Raw genomic sequence first — 13,118 nt, 5'->3', positions numbered from 1 at the left:
GCCATTGCAGCAGCAGTAACGGATCTAACAACTGCGCCACACACACCTGTAGTCTTATAAAGGCGTTGCCGACCGCAGCGCCGCAGTCTGCCTGTTTACGTTTATTTGAATACACATGCCTGTATCAGTTTCTTTGGCGCTTCTACTACTGTCAGAACAAGTTTTTAGACAGCGCTCCACGAATATTCTTTAGTCGTTACAATCATTCCGACAAGAATTGTGAATATAAAATAATAACAGTTCGGACAGAGGCATGTAACGAGTCATTCTCCTTGAATAGAATGGGGAAAAAATCTCGGTGCAATAAAATATATTTTTCATTAAATCTACAGGTTTCAGAGGTGGAAATTGGTATGTGGTTATTTGTGGACAAACCTGTCTGTTTACGCATTTTGTATTGCACGCATTTTCCCCGTACAGTTGGCAACAAAGCAAGACACGATACATTCTGGTTTCACCATTAGAATTTAGGTCGAGTACTTGAAAATTGAAAAAAGGCGGGGAAGGGAGAGAAGTTGGTGCAACGATAGGTCCCCTAGATGACGTGCACAGTGGTGGGTATCAACAGTTCGCTTCAGTTACAGTTTGGAGGCGTGTATGCTAAGAGTGTATCGTTGTGATAACATCGTGTGGACAGCTTCTATAGGACTTAGAGCACGCAAGTATTACGGCGTACAAAGAAAAGGGCCTGTCTAGTACCCAAACTGCTACGAAATTAGGGCGTTCCAGTTATGTTACAGATAATTTTGTCAGACTGGATGCACAGTATGGCAAAAATGGCAAAATGACCGGACACGAAAATAGTCAGCATCAGATATGCGTTTGATTCTGCGTAAAGCAAAAGTTAGCGGCGTTTGTTCCTATCAAATCGTGGCTGATTTGCAGTTATCAGTCACTTTCACACGCGTTAAACATATCCTGGCTCAAGAGGCGAATCTGGCACCGTATTCAAGACACGGCTCCACTCGAAATTTGCCGTTTAAGAAACGGCTCCATACGTCACCTTTAAACAAAGCGCATAAGGAGGCTCGACTGACGTTTGGGGAAGAACATACGTCGTGGACCGTACAATGGAATAACGTAATTTTCAGTGATGAGAAGATTAATTTGGGTAGGCCACATGGTCTTCAGTATTACTGGCACGGTCTCCGTACAGGAGAACACGTTCGTAAGAGTATTCGTGGAAACTTTGGCAGTGGCAGCATTATGATCTGAGCAGCATATTGTGCTGCACCCCAAAATGAAGTCCGATGATTATACACGAACGATGGAAACTAAATCGGTTCTTATGTATTGAGGAATTTCACGATGATAATTTACTATTCTAACACGATAATGCCAGGATTCATAGGTCTGCCAAGACAAAATCGTGCTTTCAGGATAAAGGAATACCACTTCTGAACTGGCCATCGATAAGTCCGGATTTAAACCCCACCGAGAATGTATAGGCGATCGTAGAACGACCTGTTTCTCGCAATGGACGACAATTTGTGACTGTGGCCGAGCTGAAGACTGCAATTCGAGTGCAATGGTTCAAATGGCTCTACGCACTATGGGACTTAACATCTGAAGTCATCAATCCCCTAGACTTAGAACTACTTAAACCTAACTAACCTAAAGACATCATACACATCCATGCCCGAGGCAGGATTCGAACCTGCGACCGTAGCAGCAGCGCGGCTCCGGATTGAAGCGCCTAGAACCGCTCGTCCACAGCGGCCGGCCGAGTGGAATGAAGCTCGCTCTCGGAAGAAGAGATCACTGCCCTTTAAAAAATCAATGCCCAAGAGGATTTTCGCAGTTAATAAGAACAATAGAGGGGCGACAAAATACTAGGTCACAGTTGTTGTATATTCCGTGTATACGTTAGGTTAGTGTGACAACAGTTCCTAAGTGCCTTTATATCAATTTCCACCCCCAAGGTTGTCTTGTTTCTTTAAATTTTTTAAGTACCAATGATAACGAGTATGTATTTTGTTTTGCTTGGTTGTAAACCGTAAGTAGAAGATGCGTATAATACCAAATATGTAAATAAACATGTTTTTTCCACACACAACCACGTGCCTTTATACTAATTTCAACCACAGTATTGCTGGGTGTTAAGTTCCATTGCAGCTGTCCACTTGCTGCAGAAGTAAATTTGCGCAAGTTCTTGTTCTAAATACAAGCACGCGCTTGCAGCAGTTGACTGCAGAAGTTACTTGCTAGTGGACGCACTCCTTTTGAGAAGATTCAGCTCTTCCTTTTTGTTGAACATTCGCCGTTGTGTCCTATTAGCGAAAAATGCATTGAACCAATTGCACATTTACGAGGATACTCAGTAGGATCGTGTCTTGGTTGCTGGTCGGTGTTGTGATATAGTGTTGAACGCCTTTCGGAAATCCAGAAAGCTAGAAGAAATAATGTACCTTTCCACCACCATCAACCATTTGCAAGATACCGAATATAAAGCGAAAGGTGTTTCGCACGAGCGGTTTTTTTTCCGACCGGTTAGATTTTTTTGAAAGAACTTTTTCTACCCTCCAGGAACGTCTTAATGTTACAGTTCACAGTATGTTCCAAAGTCCGCTAGCAACATTGATGTGTAATTCTATGCACCCAATCGTTTACCCATTTTGTAAACAAAATAGGCTATCCTATTTTTGCAGTCACGAACAACTATTCGCTGCGCCACAGATTTCTCGTGTAATATGAATTAGGAAATTATGTACTTCAGCAGCGTATTCTGTGTAAAATCTAATATTCCGCCAGGAGATCGTGCTTTATTCGCTACAATTACTCTTAATCGTTCATCAGTATCTCCCATTTGTGCGTGTGGTGGTCAAAAATATGGTAGATAGCTTGTTCAAGTGTGAATACATCTTTTAAATGCGAAACATAATATTTCTGCTTTCCATTCGCCCACTTCAGTTCCAACATCAGACTGATCCTTTACATTTAACAAAAACATTCTACGATTTTTTAATAGATCTTTCGCCAATATCCGACTGTCTCCCTGGAAGTGATGACGTTCGCAGTCCACAGTTTCTGCAGGTCGATAATAGCTTTTCAGTTAAGACTTACATTCAGTTATTACTTCATAAGTACTGTTTTCTGATTTGTCCTTCAGTTCAGGAAATTGCTTTTTTAATTTTCGTTACTGTATGTGTCGTATGAAACACGGAGCAGCACAACAAAGTAAGATTCATCGTGGAGTGGGGACATGAACTCGAGTGCGCTGGTTAATTGAGCTTAATGTACGCCACTGCTGTTTCGCAAAGGCTGGAACATCCGTCCGTGGTACGAACACTTGTGAACACCAGCCCGCCGGAATTCCCTAATACAGGTCGTGTCGTCCTGTAGCAGTCAGAATAGTGCGGAGCACCGAATAAAAAACGGCTAAATATCGCCGAAAACTTACTCCTGATGTTAAAGGATTAGTTGAAGACGAAAAATGAGTTTCACAGCTACTTTCTGAAACCCCGCCCCTCTTTTCATAAACACATTTCTCCTGTTTTTGAAAAATGGGGCCACGCCAAGTCAAATGAGAGCACGAATTACGTATAAAGTTATTAATGTCAGGAATCGAGATAGCTGCATGCTCTATGCCTCCCTTTGTGAAGGTACAATGAGAATTAAATTTACATTGTAGTAAGTGCCTATTTCCACGCCAAAATTCGCAGTACGTAATTTTTTTCATACGCAGAGAGATATGGGAAACTGAAACATTCGTGTCCCCAAAGTCAGGAAAACATAAAGAGTCAGCGCATTAAATGCCGCCATGGTTGTGCCACTCCAAAAATTTAAAATCACTGAATTAATCGCAACTAACTCTTATATATCTTTTGCTGCAATACGTGGGAATGTGGAATGGTAGAGCTCGAAGTAAAAATTCATCTGGAAAACAAGGTTGCAATTAGTTTCTTTGTTGTGTGTTATGGAAAAATTTAACACAGTCATTTATTCAACAAGTCTGATGCTCGCTTTCTGCAGATTTATTTTACCTATTTCCTATGCCAGACTACAAAAATAACGATAGTTAACTCTGTACAATTTTTATACAGTTGGTATTAAATATAAATCAGTTTCCAACTGTAGCACTATCTTTGAGGCAACGTTGTGCAAATTCTGAACATTCGCTTGGACTTTGTTCTCTGGTAACATTCCATCTAATAACTCACTGTAATCTGCGAAACGAACTATTATTCTACTACAACTGTATTTCAATTACTATTGACGGACGTTGTCTTAGAGTATAATTTACTGTAACTCATTACTTAGGAGGAAACTTCCAATGTTCCTGACCCATTCTAGTTGCCACCTGGATGTGTGCTTTGTCTTCTTCTTCCTTGCAGTTGTATACAAATTAGATTGTGTAATGTATATGTGTATAATACTATTGCAAAAAAAAAAAAAATAAATAAATAAAATATATGATGTTTTGAAAAATCGGAGGAAGTGCAGTGTCCAGTGACCTTACGTCACGAAATCTGCCTATTCACTTCGCCAACAACATATAGTAAAGCACCACAATATCAAAAACCATGAGAAGTGGTACATTGTGTAGCAGAATAGCTACCAAAATAAATGTCGAATGGTATTATGTAGGCCTAAGTTCAAAAATAAAAAAAGAACCCACTGAAGATAGCATAAAATGTGCTGAAACATGTATGGGTGAAACAAAATAGCAAAAAGGTGTCTTGCATAAGGCAGAGTTCCTCTTCTCATGAACCCATTTTCTTCTGGGCAACTCCTAGTCCACGGACGAATATTCAGTCAAATAAATGTAGCTTGTGAAAGAAGCAGAAAAATACATTTACGAGGACATGCTGAAAAGTAATGCTTCCGATTTTTTTTCTGAGTGAAACCTCTTAAAATTTTTTAAATAAACCAAACTTTATTAGCAGCTACACGCCCATTCTTCATGTGTACATATTTATTTCCACGCGTGGTCACCCTGCCAACGAACATATTTCTCCCTACCACAGACTACTTTGTTGATTCGGTCACTGTAGAATGCTGACGCAGTGACAATCTCAACTCTGCTTCCACCGTTTCATCACCATCAGGCGAAGTTCTCGGACGTGTTCTATAAGTGTTGGTAACACATGAAAATCGGATGGGGCCTAGTGGCAACTGCTTGGTGTGTGATCGATGATAGTGAACCAAAGGTGTCGGATTGTTGCAGGTGTCGCAGCGCTCGTGTGTCGTCTGGAATTGACAGGCTGAAGGAGCCGGTGCTCCATGTGGGAGAGAACTCTTCGGATTCGACACTCGATTACAGCACGCTGCTTCTCACACGCCAACATTGTTACATTACACACCGCCATATTACATGACCAAATTCGGAGACCTCTAGCGACCGAGAGCTGCAAATATGCAGAAATGAAGAATAAAGATGTATGACATAGGTAACATTTCTTTTATTGAAAAAACATAAAAAAATTCGTAGGCATTACTTTTCAGCACGCCATCATACTTTGTTGTTAAATCTATGTTTCACTTGATAACATGGATATCCATGTTACAAAGTAATATTTTCATTTTAATAAATATCAGCCACAGTTTTATTTATTGCAGTGTAAATGGCCATCGTGCAACCACGTACACGTAGCTCACAAACTGACACAGTTCATATGATTTAAATAGAAATTGTGCCAATGATAAATGAAACATGTATGTCACTCACTAACTACATAAGACTGGGAACATGCAAGCCTTCCCTCTCATAAGCAAGTGTGAAAAGCCAGCAACAATCCATCTCTTCAGGTATTTGTTTTTATGGATGGTATTCTACTAGAGTCCGCCCCTCGTGGTTTCGCGGTAGCGTTCTCGCTTCCCGAGCAGGGGGTCCCGGGTTCGATTCCCGGCGGGGTCGGGGATTTTTCCTGCCTCGAGATGACTGGGTGTTGTTGTGTCGTCTTCTTCATCATCATTCATCCCCATTACGGTCGGAGGAAGGCAACGGCAAACCACCTCCATTAGAACCTTGCCTAGTAAGGCGGTGCGGGTCTCCCGCACCGTTCCCCTACGCTCTGTAAAGAAGCATGGGACTTCATTTCCATTTTCCATTCTACTAGAACCGTCTTCATACAGCTTATAAGGTCCAAGAATAATAATTTGGCTTGCCTTGTATGTGAAGGAGAATATTATGCCATCTATACATCCTTTGTTGAAGGAATGGAGCCATTTTCCATCCCAGATTGTTATAAAACACTATAAAGACTGATCAAATCGTTAGGAAGTTCATGTAATTTCTAAGAAAATGATACCAATGATATTATACGCATAATGTCTATTCTGCACTTCAATCTGTTATTACTGGGTTTCTACCTTGTTTAAAAAAATATCTGCTGTGGAGACTAAATCTCAAGTTGCTAATATATATATATGACAGCAAAAGTATCTTTGTAGCAGTACTGAATCATCACTTCCATATACAGGGTGTTACAAAAAGGTACGGCCAAACTTTCAGGAAACATTCCTCACACACAAAGAAAGAAAATACGTTACGTGGACATGTGTCCGGAAACGCTTACTTTCCGTGTTAGAGCTCATTTTATTACTTCTCTTCAAATCATATTAATCATGGAATGGAAACACACAGCAACAGAACATACCAGCGTGACTTCAAACACTTTGTTACAGGAAATGTTCAAAATGTCCTCCGTTAGCGAGGGTACATGCATCCACCCTCCGTAGCATCGAATCCCTGATGCAGCCCTGGAGAATGGCGTATTGTATCACAGCCGTCCACAATACGAGCACGAAGAGTCTCTACATTTGGTACCAGGGTTGCGTAGACGAGAGCTTTCAAATGCCCCCATAAAAGAAAGTCAAGAGGGTTGAGGTCAGGAGAGCGTGAAGGCCATGGAATTGGTCCGCCTCTACCAATCCATCGGTCACCGAATCTGTTGTTGAGAAGCGTACGAACACTTCGACTGAAATGTGCAGGAGCTCAATCGTGCATGAACCACATGTTGTGTCGTACTTGTAAAGGCACATGTTCTAGCAGCACAGGTGGAGTATCCCGTATGAAATCATGATAATGTGCTCCATTGAGCGCAGGTGGAAGAACATACTGACGAAACTAATATGAGCTATAACATGGAAATTAAGCGTTTCCGGACACATGTCCACATAACATCTTTTCTTTATTTGTGTGTGAGGAATGTTTCCTGAAAGTTTGGCCGTACCTTTTTGTAACACCCTGTATACCCTGCAGCCTCAGAAATGACTTACTTTGGCATCATCTGGCAATAATTCCAGAGTTCTGATGTTCAAAAGACATGGGATAAATATGTAACAAAATTCCTCAATCTGACATTTCATTGGTTTCCTACTGAATAAGACATTGCTCAGTAGGTCGAATGTGAGTGTCCACTTAACTCTCCCTAAATGAGCTGTATGACAGTGTGCTCTCATGTTAGTAAAATGAACTTCATTGTTAATAGTGAGGTGAATGCCATAAGCCATATGGAAATATTGCAACAACAGAAAAATCCCAAGGAAAGCTCAAATGCCAGCACAACTATACATGACAAATAGACATTTATTTAAAGCTATCCTACTTTGCAGAATGATTAGTTATGTTCTTAAGAGGAATAGGTCAAGGAAGGCTAGAAAGGCGGGCCAGAGCACTCAGACATCAGGATGGAAAGGACTCATTTGCTGTGAGGGCAAAAGGAGACAAAGATCTTGAGTGATTTCAACATCAATGAGTAGTTAAATTCTAACATACCTTCTTTTTCTGTGCCTCACCAACACCAAAGAGGAGAATAGCACCAAGTTTAGGTGCCGCAAATGGTTGACTCTCATGAAAACAGTTTTCTGTATCACAAAACTACAGCCATACGTTTGTACTGCTACTGTGGTGATGAGTATGTTTGGCAGGCATGAATGAAGAGACTGGGTAAGTCTCAAAACGTGAAATTACAGATACCATCTCATGCAGAAGTCAATGACAGATAGTAAAACATGTGTAGTGACAGTAAGGTGATCAAACACTCCTACTGCTCCACAAACTGTGTGCACAGATTTCATTTATTTGTTCTTATTTATTATTTAGATGGACACAAGATACAGAATACACCACAATACATTCACAAATTTTCAAATTTAAATGTTAACAATAATATAAAAAGTTGGAATATGGAAGTAATAAATTAAACTAAAAATGAAAATAATAACAACAAAGTTACGGAACAAGAATTTACTTTATTGTTCAATTTTCTTAATGGTGAAGACAAGAAGAAGGTGTTCGTGACTTACTGTTCTCTGACTGAAATTACTTGCTGTTATATATTTGTCATGTTATGCTATAGTATTGCCACATAATCTATCAGCTGTGCCTTGGTTCATACTAAGGCCATAGAGGCAGACTGCCAAAGGGCTCAGAATGTGGTTTTGTTTGCTATGGCTAGCAAAAATCAAATAATTGATTTAGCACGTGCGCCACGCTACTCAGAAACTGTAGGCAACCTGAAGATTTGCTGTGGCACATTGGCAGCAGCAAACAATCTGCATGTAATTCCGTCAGCTTCAATTGGAGGAACTAAGTTCCAAAGTGTTAACTATCCCCCAAGCAGTTCTATTCACACTATAGTAGGAAACTAAATTACATCCTAATGAGAATAACTTGAGCCTGGAAAACAAGCCAGAAGCATCTTCAGATGAACAGTTTTTTAAATATATTTTTCAATTCAACTTGGTGAGTTACATTTCACTTAACACAATTAAGTAAACCTTTACCATTCAAACACAAAAAGTATTGTCTACTACTACATATTTTGAAGAAGTACATCCCTACAATTCAATTTCCTTGACTTTAGTGCTGTTATCATGTATATTTCCAAGTACTTTCCAAATTTTTAACAGTACTTGACTATTCACTATCACTTCTGCTTATTCTATTTATTGAACAGACGCTGTTGGTCCTTTTATGCAAATTCATGCTATCAACCACAAATCTCAAAAGTGAACAGATTTTCCGTAATTTCAGAGTATAAATCCTTAACAGAGATCAACATCAACTTTGTGAACTAATACCACACCTGTCCAGTAGCTTGATTTTCAACAAAAATATTCTTTGTGTGTGAAATGAGATTCCCCAAAATATAATAAAGCATGGAGAGTTACACACACACACACACACACACACACACACACACACACACACACACACACACTGGGAGACAGGCATGCTTCGGAAAGATAGCAAAGCGAAGTTCTGTACCTTTTGTTTGTATATCTGTCCACAAAACAGCACTTCTGGCTTTTGGTGAGTCATCTCTTTATTCCCTAATAATTCCCCAAAATATAATCTCATATACTGTCAAGCAATGAAAATATGAGCATAGAGATAACTTCATTTAGCTTCTCCAAGTCATAGCGAAAAGGTGCTTTTTCTGAGAGCTTCTCATTTATCCTTGGTCCCAAAACCCTGGCATCTGAAAGAGAGGAGCTATTTACTTCAACTATGTCTATCAACCGCTTATCCAGACCTATATACCTCTTCCATATCTGTATGATGGAATGACCACTAAATGAAGAGCAAAACCATAAATTTTTTAAATTCAGTCATTCATTCTCAAGTATTTCACAAAAGAAATACTGCAAACAAGACAGCCCTTTAAACTTCACAGATAAAAATATATGGAATATCTACTAAACAGCTTGAATGTGTGATAAAATGCGCATTATTGACCCAGTAACTAATATTTCCAGCAATGTTCCACATCTTGCAGAACTAAACAATATCAACAAAGTGCCAATATACTGAACCAAAATTTGTCTTTCAGACTATGAAACTTAGATAACTGTTTGAAAAAAACACAAATGATGTATTGAACATCAACTACAGGTGTTGCCACAGCCAACTTTCACATTAAATGACCATTTCATACTGTGCAGCTGTAATTGTTAAAGGCACAATGAGCCATAAAAAAATAATCACTGGTAAAAAACAAATACTGTTGCTCAACTGATAGTGTGCCCAGATTATTTTTGGAACTCCTGAGAAAAAAATGTGATCCAGTTGCAGCATGAATACAAAAACATCAAAATAGGGTAATTAGTGCGTTACCTGTAACCTGAAGTACATGAATCAATTAACTACTTTATGGTTTTTCTTAACGAAAAGAAGAGTGAAAAATTATAAACCAGTTCGGTCACGTACAAATCTCGCAAGAGAATGTTCAGACCACTGACAATCTTCACTACAACACTGTACAATTACAGAATAAATAAATTACTAATGATGAATTACGTGATGTACGTAAGCTCAAGCCGAAGAGAGACTACTTGTATTTTAATGATTTTAATACAGCCCCTATTCCACTTAGCCTATAATACGAACGACAACTGTTTCTAATATCTGATGAAGTATTTTCAGTACGATTTCACCTTCACACATTGGCACGGTTCCATGACATGGTCAGAAAAAATACCAAAAGAGAAGAAGTTGTTTATGGAATCGCTGTTAGAAATTTACTTCATTTTTCGCCCGTCTAAAGCCACAACTGCAACGCTAATATCGAAGTAAACATTTACATGGGCACGAGCAGTGGCTGGAGCTAATGGTCTGACATAAAGAGTTTTTACCAAACAAAATACCAGGCAGTCATGTATAATTTCTTTCATAAATTTCGTTTAGAAGCTCTTTTGGCACATGGTTCACATCTCGTATGTGGACGCCCCTAAAACCGGTATAGTCAGTAAAAAAAGGGCATATGATTTGAAAGACACTCACCTAGTACTGAGCAGAAAGGGTGATTTTGTTGAAAACGACACAAGCCTAGCCTGTCTTATTTTTGAGAATTAATTTCTTTCAAACGAAACAAAAGCGCGTTTTGTTTACACGAACTGTCAACAACAGCGTGAGCAAAGATATAAGCTGCCGACTACATATGATTACACCAGCGATTATGCCACAAGTAAGATAAAATCACAGTCTAACATGTTATGCTAGACTGTGATAAAATTTAACTCCGTGGCTTGTCCACTAAAGAAAGTCGATTCACTGGTTAAATTAATTATTCGAATTAAATTAACGCATTTACGAATCTTTAACTATCTGCCTGTGCAAATAAAATCGAATACTTCATCCTTAATCGTTGTTTTGCTTACTTTTGAACGCCCTTATTCAAAACGTTTGAACGTCTGCTGCCTTTGGCATACCTTATTATGATTTATTGTTGATTACTTGTATTTAAACCAAATATCTAATAACATTGCACGAAATTAAATAGGTGCATAGCGAATATATTATATAACGCCTGAATAATTATTTATCCAGATAATGGGCTTAGAATGTTGTGTGCAAATAATGTGCAGGTTCTACTCACAAAACCTTGTTACAAAAACATAGTTTGCGTAAACAGCATCCTCTGCGCGAAGTGCGTGGAGTACATGGTACTTGTATAGTTCATATGAGCAAAAAAATCAGTACTCTTATAACTGGCGTCCTGCTGAAATCAGGCATCGGTCACGTGACGAGAATCGCCCGCTACGTGACACGATATTTGTCTCGACCGCCGAATTTAATGTATTGTCTGGATTCTCGAACTCTGATTGCGACTTGCAAAAATTAATTGCTGGTATTTTCACTCGCGGCACTTTAAGCCTTACTGCTAGGTTCCTGCCTAGTCACCAGGCCCTTTTCTACCAATAGGCAAGACTAGGCGGCCGCCCAAGGGGCCAAAAGTTTTAGAGGTGGCAAAGAGCAGAACAATTTAATTTCAAATCAGACCGCAACTGAAGCCTGTTTTGGTTGTACAAGTACATTCAGTTGAGTTCTAGTTTAAAATGTTCAGCACATTCTTCCTATTTCAATTCTTTTGTGAAATTTCAAATATTGAGGGCAAGAAATAAGAAACTGGGAACATTTGTTGTCCTGAATCAAGTTTAAACGGATTGAGGACAAAGCATGAAAATTCAGGACTACCCCAGAAAATAAGAACGTCTAGTGACTTAAGTTTAATGATTAAAAGTATTGTTATGACGTTGGTAGAGGTGAAGGGTATGTGGGGTATCTAGAGACCGGCGGTGGTAACACAGTGGGGGCGTAATTTTTGTGGTCAGCTAGCAATGGCCCAGCTAACCATACCCCTGCAGATTACTTTGTATTCTAAAAAAACAGCGATATATCAATTTAATCATCATTATTAATCAAACTGAAATAAACTCACTCTTGAGAGAGAGGGGTCTTCTATTTAAGTAATATCAGCTATTTCAGAATGTACTTCTATTACCTACATAAACGAGAGAGTCACAGGATATTTTACAAACGTGAACATGAAAAAAAAAAAAACTGAATACAGCAGGATGCGAACCCATTTCTTTTGACTCCATAACTCCACATCTCTAACCACCATATCACAGTGAACACACACAAATATCAACAACAGTTCCATCTTAGGATTTGCTGAAGGCCTTTAACTCCACTATGTCATTACCCAAAATATAATTATAACAAATCATGCTTGTGACAAATGTTAATGCATTGTCTTCTTGAAACAGCATACTTTTCATACCACAGCGAACACATACAAATATCAACAACAGTTCCATCTTAGGGTTTCCTGAAGGCTTTTACCTCCACTATGTCATTAACCAAAATTTAATTTTAAGAAATCATGCTTGTGGTAAATCTTAATGCACCATCTTCTTGAAACAGCATACTTTATAACACGCATGTTATAATAAGACAACAACAAAATATGAGAAAATCCAAAGTTATTCATTAGTCGACTGCTCTGATTTTAGCCAAATACCATTGTAGTATAGTCATTTTAGTTAATAGTGTGGTGTAGTACATAAGCATTGTTCAAGGAGTGATCTCTGACAATTCCTGATGGTACGAAAACCTGTTCTAGCCTGCACTGTAACACATGTTAAAGACAGTCACAGTACATACAATGTTGGTAAATTATCCTTACAGATGAAGTTAAATTGTAGGCATAACCACGTTTCACAATGCAAAAACACTAGAATTGACATATTTTGAATGAGGCGTATTTGTTTGAATGGATTTGTCACATTTACTGAAATAGAAATTGAAGTTGCGTGCCAGATTGTTTGCGCAAGACTCAGTATCACAGCTGGTTATTAGAACTGGGTCCTTCTATTGACCACCGCAC

At 38.9% G+C, this 13,118-nt stretch overlaps 1 long non-coding RNA gene across 1 annotated transcript in view; it reads right to left on the bottom strand.

Annotated features, from left to right (window-relative positions):
* Positions 1-10,843, bottom strand: part of LOC124622535 — a 360,535-nt gene extending 349,692 nt beyond the window's left edge. The window contains exon 1 of the long non-coding RNA XR_006980642.1: positions 10,730-10,843. This is a non-coding gene — a long non-coding RNA (uncharacterized LOC124622535). The remainder of the gene's footprint in view (positions 1-10,729) is intronic.
* Positions 10,844-13,118: the final 2,275 nt, after the last annotated feature.

This window comes from Schistocerca americana, chromosome 7 (genome assembly GCF_021461395.2).
Source record: "Schistocerca americana isolate TAMUIC-IGC-003095 chromosome 7, iqSchAmer2.1, whole genome shotgun sequence".
Classification (NCBI taxonomy): Eukaryota; Metazoa; Arthropoda; class Insecta; order Orthoptera; family Acrididae; genus Schistocerca; species Schistocerca americana.
This window is presented reverse-complemented; position numbering and strand designations above follow the sequence as displayed.